Consider the following 16,218-nt stretch of genomic DNA (forward strand, 5'->3'; position numbering starts at 1 on the left):
GACATTAATAAACATTGCTGAGGGACTTATCCATTAAATCAGTTGTTGGTATTCACCCTGGGAAGCAGCTGCTCTAAGTGTAAGTCTCTTCTGCTATCTCCAAATCTCCCAGCCAGGGACCTGATACTGTGCTGCAAGAAAAGTTAATAAAAGTAATTGGCCTCAGTGCAGAGAAAACAAAATATAAACTCGGGGCGGAAGGGCGGAGGGAAAAGAAAGGGGAACTTGAACCAATTTAAGTTTTCATTCTCTCAACTGAGCACCTGGCAGGAACTCACCCACTGATATTATTATTTCTGTAGCATGAAAATGTGCAGGGAATCTTAGTATTGGAAGGAATCATCATCAGAAGAGGAGAAGAGGGAATCCCTGAGCTAAAGAATTCACATGCTAACAACATGGACACGTAGGGTGCAAATAAAGCAATAGCAAAATAACAGAGTGATAAATGGACCTACGGGGAGGATATTCAAAAATGGTAAAGTGACTTTGGAGCAAGTGAGTTGATCTTAAAACAAGAAAATATTGTGTTTTAGTCCTGGTCCTTCCACAGCCTCACAGGATGGCCTCCATTTTAGGCCTAGCGCACCTAAAAATCTCCACTTGTCCCTCTATAAAATGCCTCCCCAGAGTGCTGTGAGCATTCTCCCTTGAAAAACAACAAAGAGTCTGGTGGCACCTTAAAGACCTTCGGATGCATCCGAAGAAGTGAGGTTTTTACTCACGAAAGCTTATGCCCAAATAAATCTGTTAGTCTTTAAGGTGCCACCAGACTCTTTGTTGTTTTTGTAGATACAGACTAACACGGCTACCCCCTGATACTTGACATTCTCCCTTGGTGCTTCTAACCCTCTTATTAATGCGGGTTCCAGTCACTAACATTTGCCCAGCACTTGAAATTATACACCACCATGTCAGCGCGAAGTGAAAGTGGAGCGGATTGACGCAATAGAATATTTATACATTTTTATTCAAAGATGAGGTTTTAGGCATAGGCTTGGAGAGCTGAGTCTTTTATTTTTAAATGTTGTGTTATGTGAATTCAGCATGCAGAAAAGGTGCCAGACTAACAGCCCTGGAGAATACCCGACCAGGGGTATTCTATTTGCTACCCAAGATCCATAAACCTGGATATCCTGGACGCCCCATCATCTCAGGCATTGGCACCCTAACATCAGGCTTGTCTGGTTATGTAGACTCTGTCCTAAGACCCTACACTACCAGCACTCCCAGCTATCTTCGAGACACCACTGACTTCCTGAGGAAACTACAATCCATCGGTGATCTTCCAGAAAACACCATCCTGGCCACTATGGACGTAGAAGCCCTCTACACCAATATTCCACGCAAAGATGGACTACAAGCTATCAGGAACAGTATCCCTGATAATGTCACAGCTAACCTGGTGGCTGAACTTTGTGATTTTGTCCTCACCCACAACTATTTCACATTTGGGGACAATATATACCTTCAAGTCAGCGGCACTGCTATGGGTACCCGCATGGCCCCACAATATGCCAACATTTTTATGGCTGACTTAGAACAACGCTTCCTTAGCTCTCGTCCCCTAACGCCCCTACTCTACTTGCGCTACATTGATGACATCTTCATCATCTGGACCCATGGAAAAGAAGCCCTTGAGGAATTTCACCATGATTTTAATAATTTCCATCCCACCATCAACCTCAGCCTAGATCAATCCACACAAGCGGTCCATTTCCTGGACACTACTGTGCTAATAAGCGATGGTCACATCAATACCACCCTATACCGGAAACCTACTGACCGCTACACTTACCTACATGCCTCCAGCTTCCATCCAGGACACACCACACGATCCATTGTCTACAGCCAAGCTCTAAGATATAACCGCATTTGCTCCAATCCCTCGGATAGAGACAAGCACCTACAAGATCTCTATCAAGCATTCTTAAAACTACAATACCCACCTGCTGAAGTGAAAAAACAGAGCCAGGCGAGTACCCAGAAGTCACCTCCTACAAGACAGGCCCAACAAAGAAAATAACAGAACACCACTAGCTGTCACCTTCAGCCCCCAACTAAAACCTCTCCAGCACATCATCAGAGATCTACAACCTATCCTGAAAGATGATCCTTTACTCTCACAGATCTTGGGAGACAGACCTGTCCTCGCTTACAGACAACCCCCCAACCTAAAGCAAATACTCACCAGCAACCACACATCACTGAACAAAACCACTAACCCAGGAACCTATCCTTGTAACAAACCCCGATGCCAACTCTGTCCACATATCTATTCAAGTGACATCATCATAGGACCTAATCACATCAGCCATACCATCAGGGGCTCGTTCACCTGCACATCTACCAATGTGATATATGCCATCATGTGCCAGCAATGCCCCTCTGCCATGTACATTGGCCAAACCGGACAGTCTCTACGCAAAAGAATTAATGGACACAAATCTGACATCAGGAATCAAAATACTCAAAAACCAGTGGGAGAACACTTTAACCTGTCTGGTCATTCAGTGACAGACCTGCGGGTGGCTATATTACAACAGAAAAACTTCAAAAACAGACTCCAAAGAGAGACTGCAGAGCTAGAATTGATATGCAAACTAGACACAATCAACTCCGGTTTGAATAAGGACTGGGAATGGCTGAGCCATTACAAACGTTGACTATCTCCCCTTGTAAGTACTCTCACACTTCTTATCACACTGTCTGTACTCGGCTAGCTTGATTATCACTTCAAAAGTTTTTTTTTTTTTCTCTTAATTAATTGGCCTCTCAGAGTTGGTAAGACAACTCCCACCTGTTTATGCTCTCTGTATGTGTGTATATATATCTCCTCATTATATGTTCCATTCTATATGCATCCGAAGAAGTGGGCTGTAGTTCACGAAAGCTTATGCTCTAATAAATTTGTTAGTCTCTAAGGTGCCACAAGTACTCCTGTTCTTCTTTTTCTGGAGAATAAAGTCGTCTGTTTAGCAACTAGTTAGCTAGGTTCTTGGAACAGTGTTTATCACCGCAGTATCTGAGCCCCTCCCAAAACAATCAAACTCACACTAGGTCAGTGACCTAATTGTCTTTGCGCTTTACTCCGGCCTTCACCTCTTTTGCTGATTTTAGTTGCAGTGGTGGGAAGACGTTCGGCCTCGGCTACACTTGAGAATTCACAGCGCTGCCGTGAAGCACGAGTGTAGTCATGCCGCCAGCACTGTGAGAGCTCTCTCGCAGCGCTACAAGTACTCCACCTCTCCGAGGGGAATAGCTTGCAGCGCTGCGAGTGAGCGTGCAGCGCTGCAGGCACTGATTACACTGGTGCTTTACAGCGCTGTACTTGCTGCGCTCGGGGGGGTCGTTTTCACACCCCTGAGCGCAGCAAGTTGCAGCGCTGTACAGCGCGAGGGTAGCCAAGGCCTTCAAGTCACAGAAGGGAGTTTCACACTGAGATCTGAAGTCTGTGGAATGGGTGGGTCATTCTCATCTCCCCAGCAATGAGTTACAAAGCCTTGGCACTATTGCTGAGAAAGTCCCATCCTCTGGGTTCACAAGCTTCATAGTTCCTGGGGAGTGTAGCAAGAGAGAGGAGATCACTGGGAAGAGGGAGGCGCTCTTGAAGGTACATAGAGACAGTTCCTGAGAGACTCTAGAAGAGTAACACTGAGACCTTGAATTTGCCCCAGTATTCTCCAGGGAACCATCCAGGATGCCAAGTGCGGTGGTAGTGGAGGGGTTCTGTGATACAAATGCAGGAACTAGACATGCAGAACCCTGAATTATGAAACAAACTCAGGTTTATAAACTCCAGCCTTACCAAGGGAGGAGAGCTTTAAAAAGGGGTATGTGTGCATGAATAGATGCAATAACCGGGGGAGGGGGGGGAGTGCCGGTCAATGCAATTTGAGATGTAGGGTTATTTTTAAAACAGAAGGTGTTGGAATAACAAACTGTTCTCAGCTGTACAGCACTTGCATAGGAAAAGGACAGGATTTTCATGCACCTCGCCCAACCACATCTCTTTCCATTATCAAAGGGACACATGACAAGGCAGTCCCAATAAAATCCTCTCATGCTGAAGAAACGAGAAAAGGGAAAAGAAGCCCAGCTGAACATGCAATACGTCCATGGGAACTCCCAGAGGAGTAAAGGGACCAATGACAGAGATCAAAAGAACCAATCAGCTGCCACCTACTATTGACAATAAGGTACAAGTGAGCTGAACCAAACTAAAAGCAAGACACTGAAATGCAGAGAGATTAGAAACAAAAGATTTCCATTACATTCCTGATCCCACTTCTACCAGCTCCCTCGATAGCAGTCCGGGACTGTCTCTTACAATGAGATGATACAATGCTTAGACCGATCTCAGATGGCGCATTTGACTACTGCCACAATACAAATAAACAATAATGACATGCTGGTGTGACTCCATCCTGTTTTACACTGCTGTGAGGTCAGAATCAGGCCAGGTGAGTTCAGGGTGATAGAGCTATTTGTAAAGCTGTTTTGGATTCAGGTAGGGTTTTTTCATTATAAGTAATAGATGTTTTGTGTCTGATGATACTAGTAAATATATATGCAATACATACATTGCAAGCTCACCTACTACAGCACTATATCTAGCTATCTACACTCCTGCATGCTTTCCTTGGGAGATGTAAGAGAAGGAAGGTGACCTATTTCTCATATGAAATCACAATACAACGGCTCTTTTTCAGCTGAGTAATTGTCTTCCATCTCTCACTGCTCTCGCCTGCTTTCTTCAGGTTTTTCCTCACCCAGTATTTCTTTAATGAACACCCATTGTTGGTTCAAGGCCAGACCTGTGTCAAACAGGGCAGTTGCTCAGATTTGTTTGGGGGCAAAAGTACTGGGGTTTCTGGTTCAGTCTGATCTAACCACCAGGTTAAAAAGAGTGACAGCCCACCCACCTCCCCTTTCCCTCCCTACCAATGAAGTTTTTGTCAAACCTGATAGTTTTGACATGCCTCTGTAAAACTTCCAACCCGCTTTATTAGAAACACTCAGTATTCGACTCCTATGTTAAAATAAAACACTCCAACATTTCCCGTTTAAAGTTATCCCAAGCCCATTTTAGTCCCTTTTTCAGAAATCTTCCACTTTGACTATTAGAAAGAAAGAAAGAAAGAAAGAAAGAAAGAAAGAAAGAAAGAAAGCTTACAAAGGGCTGCAATTCAATCCAATGCTTGTTGAGTCCAACAGAGAAGACCCTGGTGCAAATATTGAATATTGAGTTGGGAACTGTCCATATTTCAAGTCGACCAATATGACGGGGTGAAAAATTTTATAGGCAGCATAGATCTTTCACCTGTCTTGACAAGTTCATTGTTTGCAATTTTCCTAGGAAATCTGGAAACTTGTTAAAACTAAAACCAAATGAAAATGAGTCGAATGATTGATACTGGGGAGATTAGAGTACCACAGGCCTATTGCTTGAGAAATGTGCACATTCTGGCATGCTTGAGTTAACTCTAAAAGGAAATTCTTTTCTGTCCGGTCCAACATGCACTTATTTATGGCTTCTACTGCCACTTACAATAGATATCCTGTAGATACATCAAAAGCAGTGTTTAAACAGATGCAAAAAGTGAGGTAAAATACAGTGGAACTTGGGGAATCTGCAAGCAAAACAAGTTAATCAAAGCAACTGAGATACATAAAATGTTTAGAAAGGATGGATTTCAACTCTCCTAAGAAACTGTCAATAATGTATTGATCTATATAATTAAAGAAAGAGAAACAAAATGTATTAGATATCAGTGCTGTCTAGAAAACACAGATGAGGTTTTTTTAGATGGCTAGCTATTGTTAATTATTAATTATTATTATTACGTACAGAAGCACTTAGGGGCCCTATGTAATACCTGTTGTGATGGTCTCTGTAGACTAGAATGGGGAGCGTCTGGTGTTCATGAGACAACCTCTCAATTAAAATGTGGCCCGCACCATGAAAAAGTTTGAGAGCCCCTGTGGTGATGTGTTAGCAATAGAGTTTCACTACATTTTGGCGTATTGTCACTAGGTCCATGGACAATAAGATTAGTTGGAGGTTTTTTTGGTACAAAACCAATTTCCTCCACTATTTTTGCTGGTTTTTGCAGATTCAAAACTTTCATTTAAAGAACATTCCCAAGCTCCCAGCCTTTCTAGCTTTTTCCATCGCAAAAAGAATCTCATTGGCAAAGCTGTAAGTAGATCTGAGGAGTTTCTGGCTCCCAGCTGTGGGCACCATCCACCAGCCTACTATTCTCTTGAATCGTTCATACTTCTATAATGTGCAATCAAGCAGCTCTTTCTACTTCCTATGGCCTACCTTTAAAGACTCCGTAGAAAGTAACTGCCCTGAGTCCAGGACAACATACGTGCACGTTATTTCCCTGATGAAATGACCTTATGATTAACTCTGCTTCAGATACATTAATAAGTTAGACGAGCTTTTATTTGAACATCTGAGGCTGAATGTTTGCCAGGGGATCTTCTTGAGCAGCATCTGGTAACGGGGAAGATAAAGATAAAAGTTTTCCAGCAATAAACTCAGAGGGGATGAGTGTGTCCACACAGCCTTTAATAACAGCACTCACTGAGTTCTTTACCAGGGTCAGGAGATCTGGGTGGTGTTTCTGTCTTGCCCACAGACCTGCAGTGTGACCTGGGACAACTCTGTGCCCCAATTTCCCCATCTATCATGGGGCTAATTCTTCACTATACCCTCAAAATGGTGTAAGGCTTATTCGATGTTTGCGAAGAACTTTCAGCACCTGGGTAGGAAGGCCCTAGCGAGGTGCAACTTATCATGTCCGCTTATAAACGTATCAGAGAAGCAGCCGTGTTAGTCTGTATCCGCAAAAAGAACAGGAGTACTTGTGGTACCTTAGAGACTAACAAATTTATTTGAGCATAAGCTTTCGTGGGCTACCGCAGAAGTGGGCTGCAGCCCACGAAAGCTTATGCTCAAATAAATGTGTTAGTCTCTAAGGTGCCACAAGTACTCCTGTTCTTTTTATAAAGGTGTGTTAATTTACAGGTGCCAATTTGCTTTTTCACTCCATTAAAAAGATTCTACCACAGCCAAGGGCGTCTATCTCAGCACCAACATGGCTGTCATCTGGACTGGATCCCTTACGGGATTCCAGAGGCATGCTCAGAACAGTTCAGCAGGTTAAAGCTGAAGTATCAGGTGTCAGTACAGATACTCCCCAGGCTAGCAGCCTACGACAGAGACTGGAAAATAGTCAGATGATGAGAGTGAGCCTGAAGAGGGGCCATGTTACAATCATTAGTGCAGATATGTTCATTCAACGCCAGCTTTTGGGACACATGAATCTTCGGGCCCAGGGGACGGCAGATACAGACACTGTGTTCTACTGAGTGCGTGCCACGCACCAGCACTCTGCTACTGCTGTCTCTGCTGCCCTCTGCTGGCTTAGTTGAGGAATACCCCAGACTTTAGGCCATCTGCATCAACACATGGGAGGGAAGATCCAATGCCTCCTCCTCTTTCTCACCTTTTCCCATGACTAGGTCAGGAAACGGGGTTGCGGGGGTGGAAGGCCCATTGTTCTCCATCCTGTCCTGACACTAGGGTGACCAGACAGCAAGTGTCGGACAAGGGGTGGGGGGTAATAGGATCCCATATAAGAAAAAGACCCCAAAATCGGGACTGTCCCTATAAAATTGGAACATCTGGTCACCGTACCTGACACTAGAAGGGAGGAGAGTAAATGGGACAGAGAAGAGAGTTTGAGGATATGGGGCTCAGAGCCTAAAGGTAACCCCAGCAACTAAGAAGAAATCTGCAGTCGGGGATGTTATAATAGAGAGAGAAGAGTGCAGGGAGATCTCTTGTTCTGGGACATTTTCCCTGCCCCACAGCAGCAGAGCTTTCCTAACACTGCAGGTCATAGGCCTGTCAGTCAAGCTTGCTATTCAAAGGGCACTGAAGTCACCCACCGTCTGCTACAGTATTGTGTATCTATACTGAGTCCTTTGCATAAATGCTCCACATATACACGCCCATAAATAGTAGCTACTTTATCCTTCCTCGGTTCAGAACACACTACCGGGCTATCTCTCTCCACTTCAATATTTGAGTGTCACCTTCTCTATCTGCCACCCCAGAAGCACAGTTAAGCCTTTTCAACCCATTTCCCCCGCAGTGTTCCTGGTCAGCTAGACAGCGCCTCATCAGATGTAGGTGTCTGTCCATCGCTGTTTACTACAATTTTATTATGGCCTCTCCTTGCTTGAGCAGAGAGTTAATTGAGACTATTATAAATCTTGCCATCAACCAACAAAATTATAGTGCATTACACCCTAGCAACTGTTGTTACGTGACAGACAGATGCATCTGTTGCCTACTTGGTAAGCCAGATACCAGCGTGTTTACACTTCCAAGGCACATAGGCAAGGGAAATGGGTTATGTTTAACAGGTAATGGAAAATGGAATTTCCCCAATTTATGGACAGACCTAATTTTAACTCCACTAGGACACTGAGGATTGGAAAGTTCAACGCAAACCAGGTATGTGTTTTTGCTTTGGTAAGACTGAAAAATGGAGCAGAGGGGGCAAAAAACAAATATAACATGACACAGAGAAAGGGAGAGAGAAATTCTAATGGTATCAATATAGGCAGGACACACACCCTGCCAGCTTAGCTTGTGGGGATATCTAGTCTTCATAGTCTATCTAAGGTGCCGGCATGGTATCTGAGCACCTCACAATTAGTAATGATTAATGTATTTAGCCAGATGAAGATAGGTTGGAGGAAAGTTGAGCGCCAATGGCAGAAAACAAAGGCCAAGATGACCTTCCTATCAGCCACCATTGAGGCCATCAAATCCTGCCCTAATGGGTTATCCAGTGTGGTAAACCCTTCAATCAACCCTGAGTGCCTACAACCTGTAATAGAACCCAGCATCAAGCGCTGCAAAGAACTACCATCCTGCTTCACTGTGACGCACATTCCAGACTTCTCAAACACCATGGATCGGCCTCGCCTACACCCACCAACCAAAAGCTCTCCTGCATTCCCAAAGTTCAATATATTCACTCATCAAGAAAGTCTGGGCACCCTAAAGGAGTCGCAACACAAAACTTGTGAAATTGACCTATGCCCTTCCTGGCTTGTGAAAGAGAGTCATGAACAATTGGTGCCACTCCTGACTGAAATAACCAATGTCTCATTCAAGGAATGAAGCTTCCCTTTCTCTTTCTAATATGCATTAATCTGACCAACAATGAAGAAACCCACCATGGATACATAGGTTCTGGCCAACTACCACCCAGTGTCAAAACTCCTGTTCCTGAGCAAGCTCATAAAGAAGCCAACTACAAGTTCATCTAATTGAAGCTAACTTCACTCAGCACAAACTGGATTCAGGCCAGGACATGAAACGGAAACTGCTTTAGTGGCACTGATGGATGATCTCCTCCTATCGATGAACAGAGGGGACATCCATTCTCATTCTCCCGGACCTCTCTTAGCAATCAACACTGTTGAACATGAGATATTGCTGTCTAACTTGAGAGAGATGACCGGGGTCCTGGGTAATGAGCTAAAATGGTTTGTTTTGAATCTTTCCTGGATGGACGCATCCAATGAGTAGTGAAGGAAAAAAATGCACCTCCACCGCTAGACCATCTCACTTATGGATTCCCATAAGGGTCAATTCTCTCTCTGGTACTTTTCATCATCTACATGCAACAACTAGGTGAATGTTCAGTTGACATGGACTCAAGGGTCAGTGATATGCAGCTAACACACAGCTCTACCTGTCCTTCACCACCTATAATTGAATGTTGCCAGTAGAGTGCAACTCCGGCAGCTACTTTTTCACATCTCATGATCCTCTCCAAGTCTTATTTCACTTGTAGGTGAAGGTGCTTTGTAGTCCTTTATACATTCCAGAAAAGGCTTGTGTCATCTTACGTCGGTGTTGTCACAGGTGATATTCTCAAGTCACCAGCAATTATGATGCATTATAATGACCGAGAGAAATCTGATAGTTATTTTACCAATTGAAACATGACACACGATTTATGCTTAGATGTCGCTTAATTTTTCGGTTTATGAATGGAAGCTGTTATATTATTTGCCAGGCATTCGGGAGCCACCCCCAACTCGTGTGTTTGTCTGTGTACTATAATGCTATAAGAGTAGTGACTTTCCCAAGAAATCTTGAGGCAAGCTCCCATCTAGCAAAGCTTTCATTACATTAACTCATTTATTACCTGCCTGGTTCTCCACTGCCCTGTCCCTTGTGCTGTGAAAGGCGAGCATAAAAACATTCTTGCTGGGCTGTGTTTTGTACTCACTTGGCATAGCTACAAATGGCTGTTGGTACCGACATATCAATCTCAAAAATCAAGGGCAATTTCAAATGGATTTTTGACAAAGGATATAAACACATCCCGGTAGTAGGGTGCTTCTTGTTTACAAAAAAACACCAGGGTGAAATTCTGATCCCATTGAAGTCAATGGCAACATTTCCAGTGGATCCTTAATATTTCAAACTCAGCTGTCAGCTTGGTCCCTTTCTTGGACTACACAGTGCACATCCCTTGGGAGGCAGAAAGTCATTTTGTCCCTACATCTATTGCCAGGCTTTAACACAAGCTCTCCTCCCAGATACTCAGCTAGCGTAAAAGCAGCATCGCTACATTAAAGCTGACAGAGTTATGCTGAGCTACCCCAGCTAAGGCTCTGGCTTATTGTTCATAAATAGAGTTACTTTTCCCGTCTGCAATGACCGCCTATAAAACGAAGCTGTCCCAGCCCTCCAGGAAGGAGGAAATCCAGTCTTCCTGCATCGGTGTGCGGTGGGTCGAAGAGGTTTATGAAGAAGCAGCAGCGTGTGGCTGTAAACATAACCCACTGGTAAATGTCAACATTATTTACTGAAAAGACATTTTTATTATAAATACATTTTAAATGTAGCAGTAAAATACGTTCTGTGTTACCATTCATCTTTAAAAGTTAAGGGAGTGCACCAAGACAGTTATTACATTGTAAATAGACACCGTAAAGCCTAATCCTCAATGCATTTTACAAGGAATCACAAAGTGGTTAAGACAAATCAATTTGAAAAAAGCACCGGAAATAGATTCTAGCTTCGTTGTGGTGACTGGTAAGAGTGATCTGTATTTTTAAAAGATGTAAATCATTCAGGGCACTTTACAATCTTTCTCCACTTCTTAGGAGGTTTGCCCCAACTTATTTATTTATATGCCATTTGTCTCTAAAAACTGCAAGATCTGTCTCACTGTAAACTCTGCTTATGTCATCATGGAAACCGTGTGTCTGTCTCCTAACAAAAGGGAATTGACTAGTTCAGAGTTTTATATATTCACCCGTAATTCAAGATTATCCATTTGCCAGGTTTATGAACAAATTTGTATTTAAGCTGAAGTTCAGCCCTGTAAAGGGAGCTGGCCTAAGGGGTTTGAGCCTATGTGCATTGAAGTCAATGACAAAATTTGCATGGATTTTAATGGTGCAGGAGTAGGGCCTAAGTCCCTGTGAAGCCTTCAAATTATGCCTTTTGGGGTGAATTATACTTCCAAAGAGCCTAACCAAGGCTTCCTGCTCCAGTTTATACCCCACTTAAAATGGGTCTTCCTTTGATTTGGTATCTCCAGAGCAGATGCGTTTCTCTAATTGCCATCTCTGAGAGCATGCACCTACAGTTCCATGCTGGGTTTGAGATCAGAAAGGTTATTACCTTGGCATAGCATTTATAGACTATACAGGAGATTTTCTAAAGTGCCTGCCTGACTTTACTGAGACTTGTGCTCCCAAATCCCTTAGGAACTTCTTAAAATCTTCCCCCAAGCTCATTAGGGATAGGCGGAGGGGGTATCAAAATATCCAACCAGCCTCGGTAAGGCAGTACCAAAATATTTGTGAATAATTGAGTACCCATGTAATATACTCAATGTGGAAGTCAAGAGTTGTATACCAGCTAACACTCCTGCAAGACACACCAGTAACGTTAATGGGACTATTAATTTCTGTGGATGATACAAAAAACTTGTTTAAATGGTCCATTCATTGTCCAAGCCCTTCTTTTCCATAAACTTGAACGAGAGATAGATCAGGCTCATTTACCGTACTATCTACTTAATTCACCATTTTCTTATACAACTTTATGTCCTCTTACTAACTTGCCACGTTCACGGTCCTACCTGTAGGAGCTCACCTAGCCAATTGCTTGAGCTCACTGAGTCTCTGTCAGACCCAGAGTTGGAGCTGACTGCAAACTCTATACTGAATGAATATACTAACTTCTCAGTACAGGACTATATAAAATAATTCCTCACCATGTAACAAATATACAAATGCACTTTTTGCTAAATATCTTACAAGTTCAGAACCATCATCACACCTTGATAATCACATTTTCACCTACTCCTGTAACGTGCACCTGTGATTTGTCAACAGCGTAACTGGCTGTGGCGTGAGACTGCAAGGTAGAACGATACCCTCCCCCCCAAACTTACCCTGGAAAGATGCATGTTTTATAAATGCAAAAATAAACACAAATCACAGATGGATTAAGAAAAAAAACCGTTAGCTTGCTCCTCCTCCATTGCTTGGCGCAGTCCCAGTACTGCACCACAACAATGTGCAGGCAAATCCAGAAGTAAACTCACCCTATGAATGTTCGCAGTACATCACCATTATTGGAAGGTCTATGCTAATCCACACTATAGAGGCATTGGTTTGAATTAGGGATGGACAAATACCTGACTCAGACCTCATGACCTTGAAAATTCAGCCCAAGTGTTATGGGTCGTGCCTTCCATTTAGCACAGACTATGAAAACTGGGGCAGAGGTGGAAAAGAAAAAATACCATGAAATATAGAACAAGGAGCAGCCAAAGAGGAGAAAAATACTGAGAACTCTGGAATGGTATTACCCTATGTATTCAAAAGTGACCAGTATTTGATTTTGGGTGTCCAAACTGTGATGCCTTCAAGGAGCCTGGTTTTCAGAAATGCTGAGCACCCACCATCTGAAAATCAGGCGTGTCAGATTGGTTACTGAAAAATGGAGGCACCTAAAACCACAAGTCACTTTGGAAGATTGAATCTACTTTCTGTGATGCAAGATCCATTTCGGCCAGCCTAATTTGAGAAAGTTCTTTTATCATTAATACCTATCACTAGGTTCCCTTTAACTAGAAAACAAGCAGTGAGTATCTGCTTATGGTTATATTAATATTCTAAAAATCAGTCCATAGAAAGTTAGGAAAGTAACTTCTCTCTGATCAGCTGTGCTAGTGTCCCCTGCTAATGTGGAGTAGATTCCTCTTAACAGCAGGCACAGTGGTTTCAGAGCTCTTCAGGAGGCCTGCTGGCTTGCGTCTGTGCTTTCTGAAATAGGTCTTTGTATCCTAGTCATAATTAGCCATTTTTAAATGTGCTAGTGGTAGAATGTAAACATTATGGGTAAAATCTTGCCCCCATTGAAGTTAATGGCAAAACACCTATTGACTTTGATAGGGTCAGGATTACACCCTATATCTGTAAATAAACAGACCTCACCTAAAGACTGGGGTAAAATTTTCAGCAGTGCCTAAGTGGCTAAGGAATCTAAGCATCATTTTCAAAATCAGCATGATTTGGGCACTTTTGAAAATCGGACTTAAGACTCCTAATTCACTTGGGGCTGTTGAAAAGGTTACCCCAGAAGAACATGCAGGAAAGCACATGTGCATTCAGGTCGAGTTTGCACACTAGGAACTTCCAACATTGCTACCACTTAGCAGGGGAAAATGTCCCCATAATCAATGTTTGGGGAGTGCATTTAATGTCTCCTACAAATTCATGTTGAAATGAGTGGGCTGTTCCAATGAGAGTTTGGCAAGTTCGGCAAGTAGTGTGGGTAGTCCACCCAGCGAGGCTGGTCTCTACTGGTCTGGTGATACCTGTCCATTTCCAAATGGGCCACAGTCAGCTCTATGCTTGGGATTTTCCGCTTAATTCACAAAGCAATGTGTTGGATGCTCCACGCTGACAACCAGAACAAGTCATTGCAGGTGGCATTCTGCTTCAGCATGATTTAGGGACAAGCCAACACCACTTCTCAGACCAGGTGAACATGCTAAAACCGGTTAATTTGAAATGTGTGGCCATTCTGACACCTTTAATCACATTGAGAAGTACCTTACTTTGCAAGCAAGGGCCGCTCATGGAGTAAGGTACAGTTCAACAGGACAGAATGGGCAGGTGGCAGAATCTGGCCCAAGGAGCGATGGGTGAGGGCGGTGAAAAATGGGCACGAGATTGACCTACTCACCCATGCTCAACAGGCAGCAATCATGGTGCAGTGAAATGCAGATCAAGCTCAGCGTGGAGAACAGGCCCCCATATCCACAACTCCCTCCTCAGAAGGGCTGTGTTGAGGGTACAGACCAGGTGTCCCTGATGCAACAGGGGTTGGCCTTCACCCATGCTATGCAGAGGAGGTGCTTAATAGCTACTGACGGGGGCTGCAGCAAGCCACTCCTCCTCCATTGTCTAGTGTGGTCACACTACCACACCAACCCCTCTGCAGGTTCACTGCGCATTCACAATTAGAGGCAGACATGTTAGAAACGGGTGTTGTCCGTGTTGGGCTGCTCCACCAATGACGATAAGCCGGGATGTTGAGCCACATCAATACGAGAGGCCCACTAACCACCCACCAGGGCTCTTCTACAATTCTCCTCTAGACTCAGACAGCATCAACCCCACTTTGGCGAATGAATGTTCAGCAGCGTGAGGATGGATGTGATGCTTGACAAAGGGCTACTGCCAATAACAGGCATTCACCTGTCCATGGTTCCCACAGAAATCTCTCAAAATAGGATTTACTACTAGTGTTTTTCATTTTTACCGAAGGTGGGGTGGAAATGGTGTTAGCCCTTGGAGGACAATGCACATTCTAGGTGAGAGCTGGAGATTGGTGTCCTAAAGACGGGAGACGAGTTTAACATGGGTGTATGTCCAGCATTTACAGGAGGGCTGCTGGTAGCTAGGGAGTGAGTGAAGTCATACTCTAACATGGGAGGGGTTCCACTACTGAAGGACGAATCCTATTTCAGGAATCTCCTCCATAGTGGGAGAAATCTGGCAATGGCACAGGTTGGGGTAAGAGACAGGTTGGTAGCTTGGAGAAGATGGACTGGAAGGGCTTCCACAGCAGGGGCTCAGTCAGGTGAAGCAGATGTCCAGAGGGCAGGGGAAGGTGATGCTAGAACAGGCTAGATAGGAAGAATTCAAATTGGGAGTGTTTTCAGAGAGAAGCTGTTAGCTACAGCAGAGTCTTACTGATCACTCTTGGGGTTGGGAAGGATTTTCCCCCAGGTCAGAATGGCAGAGAGACTGTAGGTTTTTTTGCCTTCCTCTGCAGCGGGGACACAGGTCACTTGCTGGTTTGAAGTAGGGTAAATGGATTCTCTGTAATTTGAAGTCTTTAACTCAAGCTTTGAGAACTTCAGTATCTCAGTCAGAGGTTAGGGGCTATTAGAGGAGTGGGTGGGTGAAGTTCTGTAGCCTAGGATGTGCAGGAAGTCAGACTAAATGATCGTGATGGTCCATTCTGGCTTTAAAGTCTATGAGTAGTAGGAAAAATCAGGACAAGCCGTGGATGGGTGAACTCATATCCAGTATTGTAATGAAATTTACCAAGGATGATGTGTTAAAATACTGTAACATTAATACCAGAGAACTGATTTCAGGAACCATCCTGTTTCAGAGTTATTTCTAGCCTCACATGTTAGAGAGCAGGATCTCTCACTGTTTCTTTTTTCTGATCTAAGACGACCAAGATAAAGGCTTGTAAGAGATGTAAGCTCTCTGCAAAATGAAACCTTAAAATACGGAAGACAAATCTACCAACTACATTGTTAAATAATGTCTTTTTTAAAGAGCAGCAGCTGTTACTGTTAGACAGTAACCTTAAATTAAGTGATTTACCTTATTATTCCAATAATTTACTCTGAAGTTCTCTCTCAATTCCACGGTGTGCAACTAGCTCCTAATGTAGCAAAAAGACACACATTCCCATGAGAGTAGGATATTTTGCTCATGAAAATGTGAAATCAATTAAAAAAAAAATCAAAACCAGAACCTTTTCTTGAAATTAAATGCAGTCTTTTAGTGTAGAGACAGATCCTGTGGTCCTTATCAAGGCAAAAATGCCCATGGGCCATACTG

This window comes from Malaclemys terrapin, chromosome 13 (genome assembly GCF_027887155.1).
Source record: "Malaclemys terrapin pileata isolate rMalTer1 chromosome 13, rMalTer1.hap1, whole genome shotgun sequence".
Classification (NCBI taxonomy): Eukaryota; Metazoa; Chordata; order Testudines; family Emydidae; genus Malaclemys; species Malaclemys terrapin.